General features: G+C 35.7%; 2 long non-coding RNA genes across 2 annotated transcripts; one reads left to right on the top strand and one right to left on the bottom strand.

Annotated features, from left to right (window-relative positions):
• Nucleotides 1–5,849: 5,849 nt before the first annotated feature.
• Nucleotides 5,850–7,321, top strand: LOC149679210 (uncharacterized). The gene is made up of 2 exons (XR_016365706.1): nucleotides 5,850–5,983; nucleotides 6,044–7,321. It is a non-coding gene; the product is annotated as an uncharacterized LOC149679210 (long non-coding RNA).
• Nucleotides 7,322–8,109: 788 nt separating this feature from the next.
• On the bottom strand, nucleotides 8,110–8,732 carry LOC149679209 (uncharacterized). Its single transcript, XR_016365909.1, has 2 exons — nucleotides 8,618–8,732; nucleotides 8,110–8,557 (listed from the first exon to the last, which is right to left on the bottom strand). It is a non-coding gene; the product is annotated as an uncharacterized LOC149679209 (long non-coding RNA).
• Between the last annotated feature and the right edge of the window lie 16,096 nt (nucleotides 8,733–24,828).

Raw genomic sequence — 24,828 nt, 5'->3', positions numbered from 1 at the left:
TTAATATTATATATTTTCTTCGATAACTATTAACCTTATTGCGCGTTACATCGTTTAAAAAATAACTATTGAACATTCTTGAGAGACTAGACTAATATTGACGTTTGAAATGAAGCATACGCCTATTGTTGTCTTACTCAAATCGGTACATAAGGTTTCGAATCTTTGTAATGGATAAGAACAGCACAATTGCGTGAACCTTTGGGAGGCTAGAAGTTTCTTGTTACCCTAGCCGATCGCCGCGTACATCTTAACCTTAACGATGATGAAGGAGAAGAAGCCAGTAAGTACAGACTGGTGTCCATGTGGGATGGACAAAAGACCAGACGAAAGTGGTGTTAAAATGACAGTAACAGCAACCCTTAAAGCCGACCACAAATAAGCTTTAAATCCGTCCAAAAACAAGCCAAAAGCCGACCATAAACAATCCATAAAGCCGACCATAAACAATCCATAAAGCCGACCATAAACAATCCATAAAGCCGACCATAAACAATCCATAAAGCCGACCATAAACAATCCATAAAGCCGACCATAAACAAGTCGTAAAGCCGACCATAAACAAGTCGTAAAGCCGACCATAAACAAGTCGTAAAGCCGACCATAAACAAGTCGTAAAGCCGACCATAAACAAGTCGTAAAACCGACCATAAACAAGTCGTAAAGCCGACCATAAACAAGTCGTAAAGCCTACCATAATCAAGTCGTAAAGCCGACCACAAACAAGCCATAAATCCGACAAATAACAGTCGATAAAGCCGACCGCAATTAGATTAATAATCCGACCATAACCAAATAACAAAGCCGACTTCTTGTTTGATAAGGTAAGAGCTGGTCACGCTTACTTTTTAGAGTCGGTTAAAGTGTTGGCAAAATTTCTATGACCGGAAGTCGGGCCGACGCTTAAACGGATAGGACATTTCGACGGTCGAAATGAAAGTTTACCGACGCTTTTACGTCAGTGTTGGTTGGACCTCGAACCGACTACGTCGGTCCAACGTCGATTTTCTTACAGGGGTAGTGGAAAAGAGAGTAAGATAAAATATTAAGTCCCTCCTTGGTTTCCAGCCTCCCCCACCCATGATCGGGGATTGTCGACTATCACGCGCGCACCGGACGCCTTCTTATAGTAAATTCCTTCTTGGTGTATCTTTCGTGTAAGTTTAAGAGATATCGCGAGAGTGCGCCTGCATCTATTAACACAGTTATTGGCATGATTCGCAAAAAGTAGGCGGGAATCAAAAATGACGCCAAGATCTTTGGTCGTAGTTGAAGTGGGTATAACGGAGTGGTCTATAACGTAAGAAGTAGTAATAGTTCTACTAATGCGGCGAGTGTATGAGATATGAATTGATTTTAACCAATCAATAGGTATGTTATTGCGATTACACCATAGGGACACAGCGTCAATGTCACTTTGTAGAAACAACCTATTCTGAATGGAATCAATCACTTTAATAAGTTTATTATCATCGGCAAACTGAAGCAGATTGGAATGACGAACTGCGTATTGAAGGTCATATAGATAAATGTTAAAAAGAAGAGGCCCCAGGGATGAACCCTGTGGGACCCCACAATGTACAGGATATGACACAGAGGTAAGTACCATTGCACTTTACAACATTGGTACGACTATGCAAATAATTACAAATCCAATCAAGTAGTTTACCATGAATTCCAAATGTAAATAATTTATCGCGTAAAAATCTATGGGGAACTCTATCAAACGCTTTGGCTAGGTCTAAGTAAATCACATCGACCTGACCACGGGTCTCAACCACAGGGGCAACGATGTCCATGAAAGCAGCATGATTAGTAGTAAATGAATGAATAATAATAAAAAAATAATAATAATAATGAAATGAAATGAAATGTTTGTTTAATGTGCATAAAAAAAGCCGAATGGCTCACGAGATTATACACAGATAAAAATAAACAACAAAATCCAATATAGTCACATAAGAAGTTAATTTCGTAATCCAGTGTAATATGTTAAAAATTTATTAAGCAAGATGTCCGATATACTAATTGACAGCCAATTAAATCACATTAATTTAGTGTAAAGTTGTTTCGCTTTCATAGCTTTTATTCTCTTAATCCGTTACTTTTAATTTTGGGAGAGCTCAAATTTTTATAAGTGTTCCGACCGACTGAAAAATCGAAACCATAAGTCCCCGTTCGTCGCGTAACTTATAAGAATCACTCCAATCAATAACAAAGTCACTCAGTTTTTTGCTTTAGACGAATTCAACGCTTTATTCAATTCCAATCAACTCAAATTCTTTTATTTCAAACTGTTCCTTTACTTTAACTTTTCTTTTGTATTATTTTTTCCGTGGTATCTAAACCTTTTCCATTTCTTTTATTTCCGTGGTATCTAGACCTTTTCCTTATTTCCATGGTATCTAAAATTTTTCCTTATTTCCGTGGTATCTAAACCTTTTCCTTATTCCATTATTTCCGTGATACCTTTTCCTTTTCCTAAGTTCCATTTTTTAATTATTATGTCCGAAGACTATAGCTCCTTGCCTAGGTCTGAGCTTCATTTCTTTTTATTTCTTATGCCCGACTAAGGACGTCTAGCTTCTTTGCTAGCCCATTCCAAAAGTGACTATTCTTTAACGTCCAAGTCAGGACTCCTAGCTAGGTTTCAAAGTTCCATTCAATTTTCCACCCCCATATTCAAAGTTCAGTTTATGTTTTTACCAATTTGCAATTTTGGCCAGAGCATCGGCCTTTACCCTTATTATTCTATCTCCTCATTTTCTCTTTTATTTATCTTAACTTTCACTTTTTACTAATGGACGTGCATGTCATATAATACCCTGAATCTTTGATCTGTCCTATCCAAGCTAAGAAATTTTATTACTTTGTTTTTCAAGCGAACCGATCCCTTCGGTCAAAGATTCTGTTTAAAGCAGTTATACTTATTTCTTACACAAATATCCGACTAAAGCTTTCTATACTGTTTTTTCAAGGAACGATAATAATCCAAGGTTTACAAAAAATATAAAACACAAATGAATATAAACACAAATGAATACAAACACAAAAAACATGAATATTTTTGCGCGCGCGTGAATTAGGCCTAATTCTTATTAAAACATTCATAAACAAATGCACATCAATTTAAATTCATACACTTATTTTCAACATCCTCCCCCCCCCTTGAACTACGTTTTAAGTAGTTCAAGGAAGAGAGTTGTCTTTCGTCAAATTTAAATTTCCAAATGATATAAAAGTTGAACGGGTCGACGTAGTCGATTACCGTTCGGCAGTCTTATCATACATGAACGTATGATTTCATCCCTACCTCTCATTACTTGTTCTATTACCGCTAATTTCCACATTGCTCGTGGTTTCATAGCGTCTTCTACCAAAACAACATCATTTAATTTTAATTCTTTACTCGGTTCAGCTTTCAATTGTGTTCGGTGATGAGCCGATCTCAACTCTAGCAAATAATTGGTTTTCCAACGGATCCAAAACCGATCCAAAACAGTTTGCCTGTATTTCAAGCGTTTAATAATTTCGCGTTTTGTTACCGTTGGCACATCTTCATTTGTAAACGTTTGTGATGGTAGAGTTGTCAGTCTTTTTCCCACAAAAAGTGAGCTGGCGTTAATGGCCTTGGCTCTCCTGGGTCTTCTTAGATGTATGTTATAGGGCGGGAGTTTATTGTCGCTTCAATTTCAATGAGAAGAGTCTCTATTTCTTCGTATGTTAGGTGGGCTCTTCCTAGTATCTTGCGGAGGGGTTCTTTAACGGAACGCACCATCCTTTCCAAAATCCCCCCACCAGGGGGCCCTGTCTGCTATGTATCTCCACTTTATTTTTAAACTTCCATAATACTCCATTGCTTCTGGACTTCTCATTTTTTCTTGCAAGATTTTTAGATCCGCGTCTGCGCGGTTAAAATTTGCCGCGTTATCGCTGTTAATTATTTTGACCACTCCTCTTCGCGCAATAAACCGTCGAAAGGCCATGAGAAAGGCTTCTGTTGTGAGGTCCGTAACTAATTCTAGGTGGACAGCACGCGTGGCTGCGCAGGTGAAAACTACGAAGTAACATTTTTTATCTGGTTTTGCATATATTGGACCACCGTGGTCTATGCCGCAAATTTCGAAGGGTGGAGCTGGGTTGATCCTTGCGTCCGGAAGTGGCGCCATTTCTGCTTTCATAGTCTTGGCTTTATATCGCTTGCATCTTGGGCATGAATAAATGACTTTATTCACTAATTGCCTAATCTTTGGTATCCAATAGTGTTCTCTAATTTCCGTCAATACTTCGCTTTTACCTGCATGTTTCAATCTTACGTGTGTTTGCCATCCAATTAAATATGATATTTGATGAGTTCCTGACAATATCCATGGGTGTCGCTCCCGGTAAGTCATTTTGGCCGCGTCTAAGCGCCCTCTCACACACATGGCCCCCTGTTTATCCAAAAACGGGTTCAGTGATGTGATACTTGATTTTCTCGATATTTCTTGTCCATTTTCCAAACTTTTTACTTCCTCAAAGAAATCTTCTTTTTACGCTTTCTTCACCCAAAACAATTCAGCATTCACAAAAACGGATTTATGGGATAAGAACGTCGGAGTTAGCGAATTCACTCCCCATCCTCGCATACTTTATTGAGAAACTTCGTCTGCTTATATTTTGACTCCACCCACAAATTCTGTATAGAGATCGAATTTGTGGGTGGAGTCAAAATATAAGCAGACGAAGTTTCTCAATAAAGTATGCGAGGATGGTACTAGAGGCTAAAGCTATGATCCGACGTTCTTATCCCATAAATCCGTTTTTGCATTCATTATTTCTTCCCCTGTCATCGGACCCTTTTTTAGTTTTGCCGCTCTTTAGAGCTGGAAAACTATTGTTCCGCCCTCTGTTGGCTGGACGGCTGGTCGGCAGGTCGGCACATAGGCAGGTCGGCAGGTCGGCTGGCTGGATTTTGGTGTGACCTGATGAGATTCGTCATAAATAAACTTTTTAAATTTCAAATTTCCCGCGAATTTTCGACTCGAAATTCATCCGTAGTTCACGTTACACCTCATAGGTGGCGTAACGTATTTAACTTCAATTGAAATTATTTTTTCCCGTCGGCGCCGGGCCTCGAACCTGCCATGTCCCAATCCATACGAGACGTCAGTGAAGACGCCCGAGCGAGCGCGTTACCACGAAGCCACGCTTGCTTAGTACAAAACCCGAGTTAAGTTAGACTGTAGAGTAGAGAGAGGTAGAAGTTTGTGGATCCCCACCCACCCTCCCCTTCCCGACGCGCGGCAACCAGCTGCGGCTGGATTTTGTAAGTGGGAGAGGAGAGAGAGTAGAGAGAATGACTGCCTAGCGCCCGCCAATAATTTTTAGCAATGCGATTTAAATCAATGAAACATACTCATTTAAAGTTAAATAATTATAATTAGCTAATATGATTATTATATTTAAAAAAAATTATATTATTTAAGTAATAAATTTAACGATAGTTGTTGAGAGATTCAATAGAGGGCAACATGAGATGTCATAAATAGACTGCGAAGTTTGCGAACTCCGTCTAGTTTGTTGTCTGCCTATTGCAAGGTGGATGATCGATGATTAGTTTAATCAGGTGTTTAAATGTAACTTGATTCCGGCGATACCATTAATGACAAACGCAATCAACATACTCATGGTTTAATTAAAGTTAATTAAATTGAATTGCTTAAAGATAATTATAAAATTAAATAAAAAAAAACAACTCAACTATCTGCTCAACGATAATTTGGCTAGTTTTTGTCAGATTTGCTGTTTATTTAAACGTAATTAAACAAAGGTTAAATACTGCAGCGTGTATGGGTGTAAAAATAATGAGTGGTGTCCGCTTTCACCAATTTCCGCGCGACGTTAAATTGTCGAAACAATGGGATATAGCTTTAAAAATGGGTAAACCACACACCAAGTCCATGGTTGTCTGCTCCCTTCATTCCGAAATATGAACATTCAGGTATGTTTTAAGCGTATAATATTAATTTAAAACCAATTATAATTAGAGTTATTATTGTAGAAAAGTTAAGTTACCCTCCCAGACTTGGACCTTTGGCTGTTCCTTCCAAAAAACTCCCGTTAAGGAAACATGATCAACAATAGTTCAAGGCTAATGGGAGATTGGAAAGACTGAAAAAAAAGGAATCAGCTCTCACAATCTCCAACTTTGCATGCAAGTGAAACAGCTGAAATAAATGGACCAGCAGACGCAGAAATTCTAGCTGAAAGATTGGGGATTGATACGGTTCAACAAACTACCGAGGAAACTACGACCGACAAATGCACCACTCCAAACCCCAATGATAAATCAGGGTTGCCACGGGTCAGGGAATTTGAAAATGGGCCAAAAAGGTCAGGGAAAAGTCAGGGAATTTGAAAAATTTCAGCAAAGTCAGGGAAAAGTCAGGGAATTTTATTTTAGTAGGTAAAATTTCTGGGGATAAGTCTTTATTGAAAGAGTAATGAAAGTTTCTTCTCATCCTCTCTTAACACAGAGTGAACTCTAGAGCAATCCTTAAAAATGTCTAGAATTGTTTTTGTAAAGTTAATGCTCTCTAAAGAAATCTCTCAGACTGTTATTTATATCCTAGATAAAATTTTTCTTAATCATTTAGGTGAAAATGTTTCTTAATCTTTTTGGTGTGAAAAATACATTGGAAAACTTAAATGTAGAGACTTTATTTAATTATAAGCACCACTTAAAACGTGCTGTAAACATTTACACTTTCGGCCGAAAAGGTCAGGGAAAATCTCAGAAAAAGGTCAGGGAAAACCTGGAAAAGTCAGGGAATTTGGTTTTGAATATTCCGTGGCAACCCTGTAAATGCATTATGGTCAACACCTTGGAAAATCATACATGTTATGTTAATGCTTCTAATGGAATATTGAATGCCCCCTCTATAATTTCATTAACAGGATTAAAGAGTACTGGTCTATTTGATGCAATCATTAAAAATATTAACAGTAAATTCATACCCCTTTTCATGGACAAATAAGGTAGAGAGGAAGCATGGACCAAGAATGGGGGAAACTACGAGTCTCGAGATAGGGTATTTTTGACACTCATGAAACTAAAACTTGGCATTTCATTCACCGCTCTATCAGCTTTGTTTGGAATAAGTAAAGTTCAGACCTCAAATCATTTTAAATTAACTCTTACGCAGTTCCCAAGCTTGTTAAAACCCGTGAAAAAAAATGCAAATGAATAATGCACCCAAGACTCGTGAAATTTTGTAAAACAATTTTATTTAATAAATTTGTAAGATTCTATCACATTTTAAGGAACTTAAAAATATCACTTCAGCCTTATTTGAGCCATTATTTTTCCATTTCAAATAATTTGGAATGTAGTAATTAAAATAAGCAAAAAAAACCTTTTGAAATAAGTAATTTGTAATCTTGGTTAATTGATTGTTAATAAATTTTTGGTCTTTAGGCACATATAACAAAACAATCATCTTCCAGTTTGAATAAATCACATAATGACAACTTTGAAGTCCTAAAAGTGCCAAACTAAGTTGCACTTGCCCATAATACATTTGTTTGGGTTTCAAAGAAAATGTTCTGTCCTTCTTGATTACGTAAGGAGTTTTTTTGAGGACTGTTTATAAGTTTCCTTTTTCACCAATGACTGGACACTTCATTTCGACCAAATTATCGTTGACTAGACCGTCAGGGGAACACCCCAAGAATCGATAAGAAGGGTTGACTTCAAACCAATCTTCGTTACTTTTAAATTAGACTCTTTTTTAAAGCAACAAGAGTTTTTTTCGTTTATAATTCCATACTGTGTGAATTCATTTCCCTTAAAGTTTGACTGAAGAGCTTTTTGAATTTTTTCAGTAGGATCTTTTGGAAAATATGTGTAATGCTCGTAGCAATTTTGACAAGAGAGAGAGCAACAGGTACTAAACAAAACAAAACAGTATGACCAATTTTATACTCGTGTTATGACCAAGGCTTAAGAGTTTACATAACTAATCTGGTTAATATTAGGGTGATTAGGTTTTGAACACTTACCATTTTTGAAAATATTCTCTTCTGAAAATTGTGGTTCAGGGAATTTTGAAGAGTAGTACCGGCACCTTTTTTTTTTTTTTTTTTTTTTTTTACTCGTTAGACCGTGAAAAAAAATATGGTGCTAAAATTTTTTGGCGCAAATGATTATTAATGGTAGAAAATCAAAATTTAAAAATCGAGGAAAAATGGCGGGAAATTCAAATTTGACATGTTTGCCAATATTCTGGATAAGGCGTAGCATTGTTAAATGATTTATAAAATATTACTAACCTAACCTAACCTAACCTAACCTAACCTAACCAAACCTAACCTAACCTAACCTAACCTAACCTAACCTAACCTAACCTAACGTAACGTAACCTAGTATTTGTGAATTAGTTTTATTTCTATTTTATACATGTGTTTAACACCATCTAGTGACATTTTGCCAAAAAAAATTGAAAATTATTTCCTAATTTTCTCATTATTATCATTGCACCATCATTAATTCCAGTATATTTTCACCCTGAAACACCTGTAGACAAACGAGATTAATATGAATTAATTAAATTAATTATGAATATTTTTAACTTACCCTGGGATAGGCTCGAACCTGCGTGTGCTTGCTGAGGCTGGTTCCACGTTGTAGCGGCTATAACGTCTCGGCTACCGGGTCGTTGCAACCTTTCGTTTTTGAGGTTATATTTATCTCTAAGCTTTCATTTGTTATATACTTTATTATATTTCAAGGTGCCGGTACTATTCTTCAAAATAGCCGTGGTTCATTCATTGCAAAAAATTTCGAGTACAAATTTTCATTTGGCACTTAATTATAAGTTTAAACGTCACATACACTGCCGTTGATGCTACAGGTCTCAGGCCTGCCATTTTTGTTTCACCTAGATCAAGCTTCGCGTTTTCTCCGGACGATGGCACTAGTGAAACTTTTCGTTCTAGGCGCGGAATCTGAGAAAAATTTCCTCACTAAGTTTTTACTTTCGCGAGTTTTAGAGGTTCGGAAAAGTATTGGTCCGACCCTGGCTGGCAGGCTGGGCGTCCCGTCAACCCATTTTTAGTTCTAAAATTGTTTTATACTAAATTAAAATATATAAAATTGTTTTTAAATTAACTTTTTTGGCACAAATATTATGAGATTTTTGTAAGTTTTTTTGGTTCCAGCTTCTCTGATTAATTAACGCTTAGTACATCATAAACAAAAAGGATCTTTATCTCCACCATCCGTTTCCGTGTCCCGTCTAGCGTTGTTCTTTAGGGCTTATGCAAATTACTTCATTTCTATTGCTTCAAGTTTCAAGAGAACATGACTCGGGGCTAATTCTAAGCGCTTGTTGCATATTGCATATTGCATAAGCGTGCAATCAATGAATAATTTTAGTACCCAAACGCATCAATTATCCCACAAATATTAGGTTTGCAACAAAAATATCAAGAAAATTGTTCCATTTCATAGGACAGAAGTTGGTTATTTACTTGTTTCATAATCTATAACCCAAAATCAAGCTAGATTATTTTTATTCATAATTGGAATGATATTTGATATTTAAAAGAAAAAAATGACCGTAAAGTATATAGGCCGGGGTCACCTTACAATAAATTTAGCTAGCCAAGGCAAAACGTTAATATGGCCGGGGCCATCTTGTTCTTTCTTGCACCTTATTTCTTGTGTTATGGATGAAACGCATAATCCACGCCGTTATGTTTAGGACTTGGTTCAAACTGCTATACTTTTTTAAATTCAATAACCCTTCATATTTCTGTACCGGATTCATATAAGCGACTACTTCTTTCTTTTTTAACTCATCCTGTATTTCAATAGGCAATTCTTGGTTTTCTCCAAAATTATTCTCTTCATTTACTAGATCTATATGTTCTCTAAGCCAAGTTGGTCCGTGTAACCAAAGATCGCTTGAGGCGATTTCTTCTAAAGACTTCCCTCGAGTTGGAAGGTCAGCGGGGTTTTCTTTGCCCGGACAATGATGCCATATTTCTGTTTCCGTTCGCGTTTGTATTTCGCGCACTCTGTTTTGGACAAACTGTTTCCATCGGCTAGGAGATCCGCGGATCCATGCTAATACTATTTCCGAATCTGACCACATTATTACTTTTTGTGGCTTAATTGTCAACGTGTCCATTAATGTATTGTTCAATCGAGCGCCTATTAATGCACCCATCAGTTCTAGCCGTGGTATTGTTAATTTTTGATTCCCCAACGGGGTTACTCTTACTTTAGACGCGATCAGTATTGAATTAATTTCACCATTAGGATACATACATTTTAAATAGAACACTGTCGCATATGCACGTTCGCTTGCGTCTACAAAACCATGCAATTCTATTGCTTCTGGTTTCAATTCTAATTGATTTTTATACAAAAACCTGGGTATTTCGAATTCTATCAATTTTGATAGTTCATTACACCAATCATTAAATTTCGTTTCTAAGTCTTTAGGTAAATCCTCATCCCAGTCTATTTTTCTAACCCACAGTTCTTGAAATATGAATTTTGCCCGGATTGTGAACGGGGCCAATAAACCCAAAGGGTCAAATATACGTGCGACAGCTCTCAGTACTCCTCTTTTAGTATTTTCTTTATTTATCATAAATTCCAAAAGTGACGTAACTTCATAAGACAAATTGTCTGTCATTTCATCCCATAACATCCCCAAAACCTTGGTATTTGTAGGATTAGGTAGACCTTTCTGTTCCTGACTTTTATCATGTGACCCACACTTAGTTCTTATTTCTTTCGAATTACTTCTTATTTTTCTCAAATTCATTCCCACTTCTGACAATATCTTGGTTGCATCATTGATCAATTGTTCTGCCTCATCGGGGTTATCCTTTGTCGTAACCAAATCATCAACATATCTATCTTTTTCTAAACTTTCACTTGCCGCGGGGTATTTTTCTTTTGTTTTCTCTAAGTGGTGTAAAAGGGTCGCATTCAATAGGAAGGGCGAAGTGGTTACTTTAGTCATTCGATACTCTACTAAATTTTCTTTTTGTGGGTGATCTAAACCCTCAATCCAAAGAAAACCCAAGGCGTTCCTGGCTTTCTCCGCGATCCCTATAGTGTGAAAGGCTTTGGCTATGTCCCCCGTTATTCCTACTTTTTTCTCCCTAAAGCGCACCAATATGCGAAAAAGGTCCGGCAGTAAATTTGGTCCTGCCTCCAAACAATCATTTTGTGAGGGCATGCCTTTTGCGTGAGAAGACGCATCCTGAACAATTCTTAACTTTGTTGTATCTCTTTCCTCCCTAAACACTCCCTGATGTGGTAAATAGTATAATGGTCCCTTTGGTGGGCGGTACTCAAACTTACTTGGGACTCTTTCAATTATTCCTGATTCTAGTTGCTCATGAATAACCTCATCATACGCTTTCAACTTAATTTGATTCGTTTCTAATTTTTTGATCAAATTCCAAGTTCGCCTTTTTGCTACCTCATAATTATCACCCAGAAATTGTACTTCCGTTTTCCAGGGTAAAGCTACTTCATTTTGTCCATTTTTATATTCAATTTTTTCATTAAACTCTTTCAATACTTCATTTTCTTCAATTCCTTTTGCCGAATGAGCATTATCCAAAATGCCAATCGACTCATTATCCCAAAAGGCTTTCATTTGTTTCGACAACAAGTCTTCTTCACTAACCGAATCCACCGATACTTTCATAACAGCTATAGCATGAGCTCCCACTCTATTTTTTGTGTCTTCCCCCCCCCCATGCAAGGTCCATCCCAGTTTCGTATCTATCGCAACCAACGATTCAATAATTCTCTCCACTTTCCCCTGCGCTATTTTCCAAAAATAATCAGCTCCAATTAAAACATCTATTTTATCATCCTTTTCTCTTCTTTTCTTTTCACGAGTGTAAGACAATTGATAACCTCTTTCTTTTAATTCTTCCACTATATGACCTGATGGCACCGCCAAATTTGCACCTGATATGGACGGGGTTTCAAGCGCAGTTATCTCAACAATTTCTTCAGTTTCTCAATTTTTCATGATAAGCTTAAATCTACGTCTGTAGGAAACTATGGGTGTTTCTCGTTCGAAAGGAAATACATTCAGGGTCTCGTCGCCTATTTCTTCTAACTTTAACTGATTTACGATTTATTCTCTAACAAAGCATCTGTGGCTTCCCCCATCGAGTAAACACCGCACATTAGCTTCCTCCCCATTTGGGCCTATCATAACCGCTCTCAAGGTTTGCAAGTAAATTTCACCACCCCCTGTTTCTTCATCATGTGCTAATGCACTGTACGTTCCAACATTTTCATTACTACTTTGACTTGTAGATGGGTTTGATTCACCTGCACCATTTTGTTTTTGATTATCCTGACTTGCATTGCTACTTTCAGGAATTTGTCTGTCCTGTCTTCCATTAGGCCTATTAAACCCCTGCCTGTTTTGATTGTAATTATATCTATCCATATCCATGCAAAGAATTTTGTTGTGTGATCTCCCACAATTTTGACATTGTCTAAACTTTGTTTTGCAATGAATTGCTGTATGACCACTTCTCAAACACAAAAAACACAGCCTTCGGCGTATTGCTATTTCCCTTTTTTCTTTTGCGGGAACTTACATACAGGTATAATAGGGATGCGATTCATTACAAAACACACAATTGTAAGGATATCTGGTATTTGTACTGGGAATACTTAAAGCCGTGGCTGACGCCAGTGATTTTAGGTGGGTATTTTGTGAGGGCTTGGGTTTATCTTTTTGGGGTTGACTCTGCTTTATTTGCATTCTCCCTGTTCTATGTATAGCCATAGCCTGTTCTTTTCTTTCTACCGTTTTCCTTAAAAAATTCAACACATTATCTACTGTCCAAGATCCCCTTTCCTTTTCCTCTTTCCCAAACTCTTCTAACAAATCCAATGGAATTAATCCCCCTAAAATATGCGCGTATAATTCCATATTTTGAACTGTGAGTTGTCCTAACGCCTCTAAACTTCTAACTTCTATTTGGCAAGAATCGTGCAAGTGCCTCGATGCTTCGACATTAGTTGAATCATGAACTGGTTTTAATTTAAACAAATTATTAATTCGTGCACTAGTTATCATTTCTTTTCTACCATATCTTTCTGCTAAAATATCTGCCGCTTTTTTAAAATGTTCTATACCGTCAATAGCCTTTTCGGCTTGACCTTCTAAATAAGAACGTAAATATATCAACTTAGCCGCTGCATCCAGTTGTTGTTGGTTGACTGCTACGTTGAACTGAGGCCAGAATCGTTGCCAGTAGGTAGAAAAAGGGAGTTCAAATTCACTTGGTATTCAACGGTATCGACGCCATTTTTTTTCTCGGTGGTATTTTTTTCTCTGCGCCATTTTTGTTTTTCTCTGACGTCATTCTCGACGCCATTTTTTCTCGGTGGTATTTTATCTCGGTGGTATTTTCTTCTCGGCACCATTTTTTTATCGGAAATTTCTGGCGGGAAATTTGAAAATGTTAAGCCTTATCGGACTTCAATCAAGACCAAAGTTCATTGTGATTTTCAAAATCCTGAGTTTGCTGATAAGGCAAGCAATCAAAGATTAGGATGTCATACTACAGTTATAATATATTAGGAACTGAACGTCTTATATACTAAGATATTTTGGGAATGGAGACAGACGGCACACGCTCGAATTCAAACCTTAATCCTAATTAATTATCCTAAAAAGTATCTGAAAAGCACCTGCAATTATCGTACAAATTAAAGTATCTGAAACGCGCCTGTAAAGGTCCTTAAAAGTATCTGAAACGCGGCTGCAATGATCCTGCAAAGTATTTGAAACGTGGCTGCAATTATCCTACAAAGTATCTGAAACGCAGCTGCAATGACCCTGCAAAGTATCTGAAACGCGCCTGCAATGATCCTACAAAGTATCTGAAACGCGCCTGCAATTATCCTAAAAAGTATCTGAAACGCATCTGCAATTATCCTACAAAGAATATGAAACGCACCTACAATGATCCTGCAAAGTATCTGAAACACACCTGCAATTATCCGACAAAGAATCGGAAATGCACCTGCTATTATCCTACAAAGTATCTGAAACGCGCCTGCAATGATCCAAAAAAGTATCTGAAACGCGCCTGCAATTTTCCTACAAAGTATATGATACGCGCCTGCAATTATCCTAAAAAGTATCCGAAACCCGCCTGCCATTATCCTACAAACTTAGCAATTTCTGACTGAAACATGCATACAATATATCTGGAAGGTACAGTACCTGTAATGAGCCTACAAAAATCCTGATTTCTTACGGTAGTTACTATTTCCCTTCTGTTTTCTAGCTGTAAGGTAGCTATTTTATGACTCTAGAGTAGCTAAATTTTGTATACTGCTGTACTGAGTTTTCCAACGGAAGATATTTTTTCTGCAAAACGTCTAAAATGTTCTGCATAGCTCTCTGGAATGCATCTTAATTTTGTCTGAAGTTGAACCTTTTTCAGGTTTATTCCAGTATTTTTCCAGAATATTCCAGTTTATTTGCAATATATTGCAGATTTTAAAAAATCTAAATAACAGCAAAATGCAGCCGTAAATTTTTGTACGGGAAGAGAAGGTAAAATAACAAAACTGAACGAAACAATCTCGAAATTAATTACGGACGGTGATAAAATTGCTGCGGAAGTGAAAGACGAGGAAGACTGGATAGAATTTTTAACGTACTGGACAGAGCGTGCAAAAAGATGGCTCGCGAGTAACAAAGAAAACGAGACGGCGACGGAAAACAACAGCACGAGCGTCCAGCCAAAAGTATCCGGAAATCAAACTCCAGCAACTGTGAAATTGCCTCAAATCAGCATCAGGAAATTCAGCGGTGGACTAGAAAACTGGCAACAGTAGGTAGAAAAGGGGAGTTCAAATTCACTTGGTATTCAACGGTATCGACGGTATCAACGGTATCGACGGTATCAACGCCATTTTTTTTCTCTGCGCCATTTTTGTTTTTCTCTGACGTCATTCTCGACGCCATTTTTTCTCGGTGGTATTTTTTCTCGGTGGTATTTTCTTCTCGGCGCCATTTTTTTTATAGGAAATTTCTGGCGGGAAATTTGAAAATGTTAAGCCTTATCGGACTTCAATCAAGACCAAAGTCCATTGTGATTTTCAAAATCCTGAGTTTGCTGATAAGGCAAGCAATCAAAGATTAGGATGTCATACTACAGTTATAATATATAAGGAACTGAACGTCTTATATACTAAGATATTTTGGGAATGGTGACAGACGGCACACGCTCGAATTCAAACCTTAATCCTAATTAATGCATACCATTTATAATAATTGTATTGACTTAACAGGGTGCAACGCACGCTAACGTAAATAATTGTCGAAGAAAAGAATTAAAACTAATTATAATTATTTAAATATTTAAGAAAAACTGGAAATTCAAAAACACTTCAAAACTTTGACACGAAATTTGAAATTGTTAAGCCTTTGCGTGGGTAATTTAAATCTCGGGTATAAAACCAAACCAAACCTAACCTATTCTTAGCCTACCCCACTGCGAATATTCTATTTAAATCTCTACACTTAACCCCGAAGTTGATATTTTCAAATCTCGCGCCAAAGCTGAAATGGGATCGGAATTCCTGCTGTCTGTCCAAGATGTTTGTTTAAGACTCTAGTCGACCTCGGGATGAAGCCAATTAACTAATAAATTTGAAATTGTTAAGCCTTTGCGTGGGTAATTTAAATCCCGGGGTACAAAACAAAACAAAACCAAACCTAACCTATTCTTAGCCTATCGCACTGCGAATACTCTATTTAAATCTCTACACAATCCTAATTAATGTATACCATTAATAATAATTTTATTGACTTAACAGGGTTCAACGCACGCTAACTTAAACAATTGTCGAAGATAATAATTAATATTAATTACATTTATTTAAATATTTAAGAAAAACTGGAAACTCAAAACACTTTCTTCAAAACTTTGACACGAAATTTGAAATTGTTAAGCCTTTGCGTGGGTAATTCAAATCTCGGGTACTAACAAAACCAAACCTAACCTATTCTATCGTGCTTGAAAGTGTTGTTAAATGAATGAAAAGTCGTTGAAAGTGTTGTTAAATGAATAAAAAGTCGTTGAAAGTGATGTTAAATGAATGAAAAGTCGTTGAAAGTGTTGTTAAATGAATAAAAAGTCGTTGAAAGTGATGTTAAATGAATAAAAAGTCGTTGAAAGTGTTGTTAAATGAATGAAAAGTCGTTGAAAGTGTTGTTAAATGAATAAAAAGTCGTTGAAAGTGATGTTAAATGAATAAAAAGTCGTTAAAATGGCTGAGAAAAGGATGGTTGAATGTGCTTATAAATGACTAAAAAGTGGCTGAAAGTGCCGTTAAATGACTAAAACATTAATGAAAATGTCGTTAAATGACAAAACATGATAGAAAATGACGTTAAATTACTGAAAAGCGGTTGGAGGTGTTGTTAAATGGGTAAAATTTGGTTGAAAGTGTTGTTAAATGACTAAATCGTGCGTGAAAGTGTTTTTAAATGAATAAAAAGACGTTAAAAGGGTTGAGAAAAATATGGTTGAACTTGTTGATAAATGACTAAAATGTGGTTGAAAGTGTCGTTAAATGACTAAAATGTGGTTGAAAGTGTCGTTAAATGACTAAAATGTGGTTGAAAGTGTCGTTAAATGACTAAAATGTTATTGAAAGTGTCGTTAAATGACTAATACATGAGCGACTGTGTCGTTAAATTACTAACACATTAATGGAAACTTCGTTAAGTGACTGAAATTTGAATGAAAATTCGTTATATGACTATAATATGAAAGAAAATTATGCTAAATGACTGAAAAGCGGTTTGAAGTGTAGTTAAATTACTGAAAAGTGGTTGAAAGTGTTGATAAATGACTAAAAAGTGGTTGAAAGTGTTGATAAATGACTAAAAAGTGGTTCAAAGCCTCGTTAAATGATTAAAATAATGTGTGAAATGTCGTTACGTTACCATAAAATGATAGAAAATTATGTTGTGCCAAAACTTTGACTGGTAATTTGAAACGTTAAGCCTTTGAGTAAACCCCGGTGGACTATTTAAATCTCGGGTAGAAAGTACCAAACCTAACCTATCCTAAGCCTAATGCACTACGAACACTCCATCTAAATCTCTACGCCTGCACTTAATATCGAAGTTGACGTTTCTTTTTTACATAATGATTTTTTCAGTATGTTTAGCATTTTTGGCGGGAAATTTGAATTTTCTAAGCCTTGTACAGTTTCTTTTTCTCATTAGTTAGTATTCAGTATGTTTTCCAGGGCATTAAATATGCTAGAATTAGATAAGGAAGAGAGTTACTACGGTATACGTGTGATTACTGTAACCTGCAATGCTTTAGAATGCAAATTTAGCGTAAATACAAACCGATAATAATTCTGATATTAGTATTAAAATTAAATGTGCCATGTTTAACATATAAGAAATAACTCCAATGACTTGTCATAAACGTGGTTCGAACTTTAAAACGGCATTCTAGTTTTGAACAACGCGGAGAAATAGGCTCAAAAAAGGACGCCATTTATTACTGACTTATGTGTGAGATACGGGCAGCACTGGAGGAATAAATACGTGCTCAAGACCTATGACGGCCTTTTAGTAGTAGAAGGTTCCCATCCTCGCAATGTCTAAAAACGTAAATTTCGCTAATTTAATTAAGGTTTTATGAGGTCCATCACCACATGATATCCAATAAGGCTTATAATTATGTCGCGGACTTTCTTAAACTATGTCTAACTTCGATAGTCTAAACGTGAAAGATTTATATCAATATATTATGGTGGAAATGTTGTCCAGTACTAAATTCAATTAAAAGGTGTGCCTAGATGACCAATCTTCATTAAAAATTGTTGTTAAATAACTAATTTCAATAAGAAGTTCTGCTTTTTGAATAAAATATTGTTGAAACTGTTGTAAAATGATTAAAACGTGTTGTTAAATGAGTAATAAATTGGACAAAGGTGTTGTTAAATGACAAACGAAGTGGTTGAAAGTGTTGTTAAATGACTAAATCGTGGTTGAAAGTGTTGTTAATTGACGAAATCGTGGTTGGAAAGTGTAGCTGAATGAATAAAAAGTCGCTGAAAGGGTTAATAAATAAGAAAAAGATGGTTAAATGTGTTGATAAATGTCTTAAAAGTGGTTGAAAGTGTTGATGAATGACTAAAAAACTGGATGAAACTTGAAAGTAATGACTAAAATATGAGTGACAATGTCGTTAAATGACTATAAAATAAAATAAAATTATGTTAAATGACTGAAAGTGGTTTGAAGTGCTGTTAAATTACAGAAAAATGGTTGAAAGAATTGTTAAATGAATAAAAAGTCGTTGAAAGGGTTTATAAACGAGGAAAAGATGGTTGGATGTTTTGACAAATGACTAAAAGGTTGATGAAGGTGATGATGATTGACTAAAATGTGGTTGTAAGTGCCGTTAAATGACTAAAATGTGAATGAAAATGTCGTTCAATGACTACAATATAAATGAATATTTCGTTCAAGGATTATAATATAAAATAAAATGGTGTTAAATGACTAAAAAGCGGTGTGAAGTGCGGTTAAATTACTGAAAAGTGCTATAAAGTGTCGTTATATGAATAAAAATAGTTGAAAGTGTTGTTAAATGACAAGAAACGTGGTTAAATGTGTTGTTAAATGATAAGAAACGTGGTTAAATGTGTTGTTAAATGACAAGAAACGTGGTTAAATGTGTTGTTATATGAATAATTAATGCTTGAAAATGTTGTTCAATGACTTGAAAGGGGCTGAAAGTGCTATTAGATGAATAGAAAGGAGTCTAATGTGTTATTAAATGGATAAAAGTGGTTCAATATGTTGATAAATAACTAAATTGTGACTGAAAGTGTTGCTAAATAACTAAAAAAACTGGTTGAAAGGGTTATTAAATTTATTAAATGATGTGTAAAGTGTTGTTAAATGACCAAAAAAAGTTCGACTCTTAGGCGCTGTAGCTTTCGCGTCAAGACTCAATCTAGTTTGTTTATTTACAAGTTTCCTATCATAAACAAACATTGCATCCCAAACTATCACCCCATGTCGACAGAGTTTCCTACAAGCGCTTATCATGATTTCTAATTATTGACATAGGCCGTTTATTTACCATCCGAGTTTCTCTATTCACGTTCACCGGCCTCGGTATTTACATTTCCTATCCTTGAAAATGCGAAATAGGCCTATCAATAAAGAGAAATTGCTGCTTCAAATCCCGTATCATTAACGTAAGCCGAAACAGAGGTGTTGGAATACATTGTTAGGCTTAAAATATGTCATTGAAAAGCACTGTTAGGCTTAACATTATTAACGAAGTAGGCGAGAAATATGAACGGTGAAAAGAGAGTACGGTTTTCGGGTACGACGGTGCACGTGATTCCTCAAGAAGACAGGGTGAACCATGAGTTTCGTAACTTACAATGGTTTAGAATGCAATTAAAGTGTAAATACGAATACATATTAACTCCGATATTGGAGTTGAAAATTGAACTTTACGCTAAGCCCTGTCCTGCACGCGACTCGAGGTTTTCTACGTCACGCTGACTTTGTACAAAGTGGTGGGAGGGAGAAATTATATATATATATATATATATATATATATATGTTAGGCTTAAAACTAAACGTTATATCGACGGAGTAAACAAGAACCAAAATGGGACAAGAACCGTTTATCGGAAAGATATCACAAGCTCTTACATTATTTTAGTATGGTGAATTTGACAAAACACTAAAAAATTGGTTAAAATCCCGCTAAATGTTTAGTAAACGTTACGTTATTCGACTTAAATATATCTGATATTGTTAATATATAACTATTATAAAACAGATAATGAAATTAAACGACGAAAAAGTGGTCGGAAGTGCTGTTAAACTACAAAAATGTGGTTTAAATCGCATTCAAAGGAACTAAAAAGCAGTTGAACGGTCATGAAATGACTAAAGTATAATTGTAAGTATTGACAAAACGCCAAAAATAGGTTTAAGTTTCGTTAAAAGTCTAATAAAAATCCCGCTATTCGACTTAAATGTGTTTGATATTGTTATTATATTACTAAAATAAAACTGATAATGAAGTTGAATGTCCAAAAAGTGGAGGAAAGTGTTGTTCATTAACTAAAATGTGTTTAAAAACGCTGTGAAACGAAAACATTCGATTGAAAGCAAAGTAGAAAGTGGTCGGCAGTATTGTTAATCTACTAAAATACGGATCAAACTCATGTGAAATGAAATAATTCAATTGAAAGCGAACTATTATGACTAAGACAGAGGATCAAAACAACTAATAAAAGCCCCGCTATTCGACTTAAATGTGTTTGATATTGGTATTATATTACTGAAATAAAACTGATAATGAAGTTGAATGTCCAAAAAGTGGCAGAAAGTGTTGTTAATTTACTAAAATGTTTTTGAAAACGCTGTGAAACGAAAACATTCAATTGAAAGCAAACTAATATGACTAAGAAAGTGGATGAAAGTGTTGTTAGTCTAATCAAAGCTTTTTGAAAACGTTGTCAAATGAATAAATATCAATACAACAGTTACGTCATATCTCTAAAATGCACTTGAAAGCGATGGTAAATAACTTAAATGTGATTGAAATGGTTCTTAAGTGACTGAAACTGAAAATCCTTTCACGATGTTGTTAAGTGGATCCCTAGGTTTAGGAAATGTGACCAGACAGGTTCATATTCCCCGGTGGGGTGTTTGAAACATGTACCTCGCGGAATAGGCACAGAGACCCTCAATTTACATAGAATTTAACAAAGTTTCACATATTCTCCCAACTCAAATGGAGTATCAAACAATCCGCGTTTGATGACAAACATTCCATGCAGAGAACGATGAAAATCTCAGAGTTCTTACACCTGAGGGGGCGTCACCATCCTCCTATTTAAAAAAAAAGTTTGTATTTACGCTAAATTTGCATTCTAAAGCATTGCAGGTTACAGTAATCACACGTATACCGTAGTAACTCTCTTCCTTATCTAATTCTAGCATATTTAATGCCCTGGAAAACATACTGAATACTAACTAATGAGAAAAAGAAACTGTACAAGGCTTAGAAAATTCAAATTTCCCGCCAAAAATGCTAAACATACTGAAAAAATCATTATGTAAATAAGAAACGTCAACTTCGATATTAAGTGCAGGCGTAGAGATTTAGATGGAGTGTTCGTAGTGCATTAGGCTTAGGATAGGTTAGGTTTGGTACTTTCTACCCGAGATTTAAATAGTCCACCGGGGTTTACTCAAAGGCTTAACGTTTCAAATTACCAGTCAAAGTTTTGGCACAACATAATTTTCTATCATTTTATGGTAACGTAACGACATTTCACACATTATTTTAATCATTTAACGAGGCTTTGAACCACTTTTTAGTCATTTATCAACACTTTCAACCACTTTTTAGTCATTTATCAACACTTTCAACCACTTTTCAGTAATTTAACTACACTTCAAACCGCTTTTCAGTCATTTAGCATAATTTTCTTTCATATTATAGTCATATAACGAATTTTCATTCAAATTTCAGTCACTTAACGAAGTTTCCATTAATGTGTTAGTAATTTAACGACACAGTCGCTCATGTATTAGTCATTTAACGACACTTTCAACCACATTTTAGTCATTTAACGACACTTTCAACCACATTTTAGTCATTTAACGACACTTTCAACCACATTTTAGTCATTTAACGACACTTTCAACCACATTTTAGTCATTTATCAACAAGTTCAACCATATTTTTCTCAACCCTTTTAACGTCTTTTTATTCATTTAAAAACACTTTCACGCACGATTTAGTCATTTAACAACACTTTCAACCAAATTTTACCCATTTAACAACACCTCCAACCGCTTTTCAGTAATTTAACGTCATTTTCTATCATGTTTTGTCATTTAACGACATTTTCATTAATGTTTTAGCAAAAGTAATATAAGAAACCTCCCTACGGGAGGAAAGTGTACAAAGGCGAATTTTTCCCGATACATCCTCGTACCGCCAATGTCCCCGCGCACTTATACGGCCGTAAACAAAGTTTAAAAAATAGGGCTGGGCCGCGTAGAGCGTAGGAATACATTCTCTGATCTCGCGATTACGTCGGCTGCTTAAGCGATTGCGTCGGCTGCTTAAGTTTGTCAATTTCACAAACTCATTGTAATTTTAAACTTTTCCAATGAAATAATTCATGCAGTATTTTTAGATTTTGATGATAATCAATCATTAATAGACAGGCAGTGACTAGATTGTAGGATTTTCATAGGTCTTTGCGTAAAATTTGAAATAAACCCTTACTTTGCCAAGGTATATGACTAACACTATACATAGATTTCAAAATGGTGTTATTATCTTTCTCGAAATTTTATTCTTGTATTCATAATTTTCATCTTCTTCTTGGCTTCACAATAAACTTGATTTTCGTTTCGAAATAAAAGTATGTGAATATTTATTAACAAAATCAGGAATCTCCTGTTTCTTTAAGACAGACGGCTAAGCAGACTACACTAGTTTGAAGCGCTTTTTCCTCTTTCCTTTTCCAACGACCATATCGAAAGACTACCGTACCTTGTCCATGAGCAATAGTGTCTGAATATGGTATTTGGCGGTACGAGGATGTATCGCGTGTTTTAACGTTATGCCTATGGCGTCTTGTATACTTCCCTCCCGTAGGGAGGTTTCTTATATTACTTCTGGTTTTAGTCATTTAACGGCACTTTCAGCCACTTTTTAGTCATTTATAAGCACATTCAACCATCCTTTTCTCAGCCATTTTAACGACTTTTTATTCATTTAACATCACTTTCAACGACTTTTTATTCATTTAACAACACTTTCAACGACTTTTCATTCATTTAACAACACTTTCAAGCACGATAGAATAGGTTAGGTTTGGTTTTGTTAGTACCCGAGATTTGAATTACCCACGCAAAGGCTTAACAATTTCAAATTTCGTGTCAAAGTTTTGAAGAAAGTGTTTTGAGTTTCCAGTTTTTCTTAAATATTTAAATAAATGTAATTAATATTAATTATTATCTTCGACAATTGTTTAAGTTAGCGTGCGTTGAACCCTGTTAAGTCAATAAAATTATTATTAATGGTATACATTAATTAGGATTGTGTAGGGATTTAAATAGAGTATTCGCAGTGCGATAGGCTAAGAATAGGTTAGGTTTGGTTTTGTTTTGTTTTGTACCCCGGGATTTAAATTACCCACGCAAAGGCTTAACAATTTCAAATTTATTAGTTAATTGGCTTCATCCCGAGGTCGACTAGAGTCTTAAACAAACATCTTGGACAGACAGCAGGAATTCCGATCCCATTTCAGCTTTGGCGCGAGATTTGAAAATATCAACTTCGGGGTTAAGTGTAGAGATTTAAATAGAATATTCGCAGTGGGGTAGGCTTAGAATAGGTTAGGTTTGGTTTGGTTTTATACCCGAGATTTAAATTACCCACGCAAAGGCTAAACAATTTCAAATTTCGTGTCAAAGTTTTGAAGTGTTTTTGAATTTCCAGTTTTTCTTAAATATTTAAATAATTATAATTAATTTTAATTCTTTTCTTCGACAATTATTTAAGTTAGCGTGCGTTGCACCCTGTTAAGTCAATACAATTATTATAAATGGTATGCATTAATTAGGATTAAGGTTTGAATTCGAGTGTGTGCCGTCTGTCACCATTCCCAAAATATCTTAGTATATAATACGTTCAGTTCCTAATATATTATAACTGTAGTATGACATCCTAATCTTTGATTCCTTGCCTTATCAGCAAACTCGGGATTTTGAAAATCACAATGGACTTTGGTCTTGATTGAAGTCCGATAAGGCTTAACATTTTCAAATTTCCCGCCAGAAATTTCCGATAAAAAGAATGGCGCCGAGAAGAAAATACCACCGAGAAAAAATGGCGTCGAGAATGACGTCAGAGAAAAACAAAAATGGCGCAGAGAAAAAAAATACCACCGAGAAAAAAAATGGCGTTGATACCGTCGATACCGTTGATACCGTCGATACCGTTGAATACCAAGTGAATTTGAACTCCCCTTTTCTACCTACTGTTGCCAGTTTTCTAGTCCACCGCTGAATTTCCTGATGCTGATTTGAGGCAATTTCACAGTTGCTGGAGTTTGATTTCCGGATACTGTTGGCTGGACGCTCGTGCTGTTGTTTTCCGTCGCCGTCTCGTTTTCTTTGTTACTCGCGAGCCATCTTTTTGCACGCTCTGTCCAGTACGTTAAAAATTCTATCCAGTCTTCCTCGTCTTTCACTTCCGCAGCAATTTTATCACCGTCCGTAATTAATTTCGAGATTGTTTCGTTCAGTTTTGTTATTTTACCTTCTCTTCCCGTACAAAAATTTACGGCTGCATTTTGCTGTTATTTAGATTTTTTAAAATCTGCAATATATTGCAAATAAACTGGAATATTCTGGAAAAATACTGGAATAAACCTGAAAAAGGTTCAACTTCAGACAAAATTAAGATGCATTCCAGAGAGCTATGCAGAACATTTTAGACGTTTTGCAGAAAAAATATCTTCCGTTGGAAAACTCAGTACAGCAGTATACAAAATTTAGCTACTCTAGAGTCATAAAATAGCTACCTTACAGCTAGAAAACAGAAGGGAAATAGTAACTACCGTAAGAAATCAGGATGTTTGTAGGCTCATTACAGGTACTGTACCTTCCAGATATATTGTTTGCATGTTTCAGTCAGAAATTGCTAAGTTTGTAGGATAATGGCAGGCGGGTTTCG

The sequence above is a fragment of the Phalangium opilio genome, unplaced genomic scaffold (genome assembly GCF_054372755.1).
Source record: "Phalangium opilio isolate 3A_F unplaced genomic scaffold, DU_Popi_V2 ptg000041l_1, whole genome shotgun sequence".
NCBI classification, from domain to species: domain Eukaryota; kingdom Metazoa; phylum Arthropoda; class Arachnida; order Opiliones; family Phalangiidae; genus Phalangium; species Phalangium opilio.
This window is presented reverse-complemented; position numbering and strand designations above follow the sequence as displayed.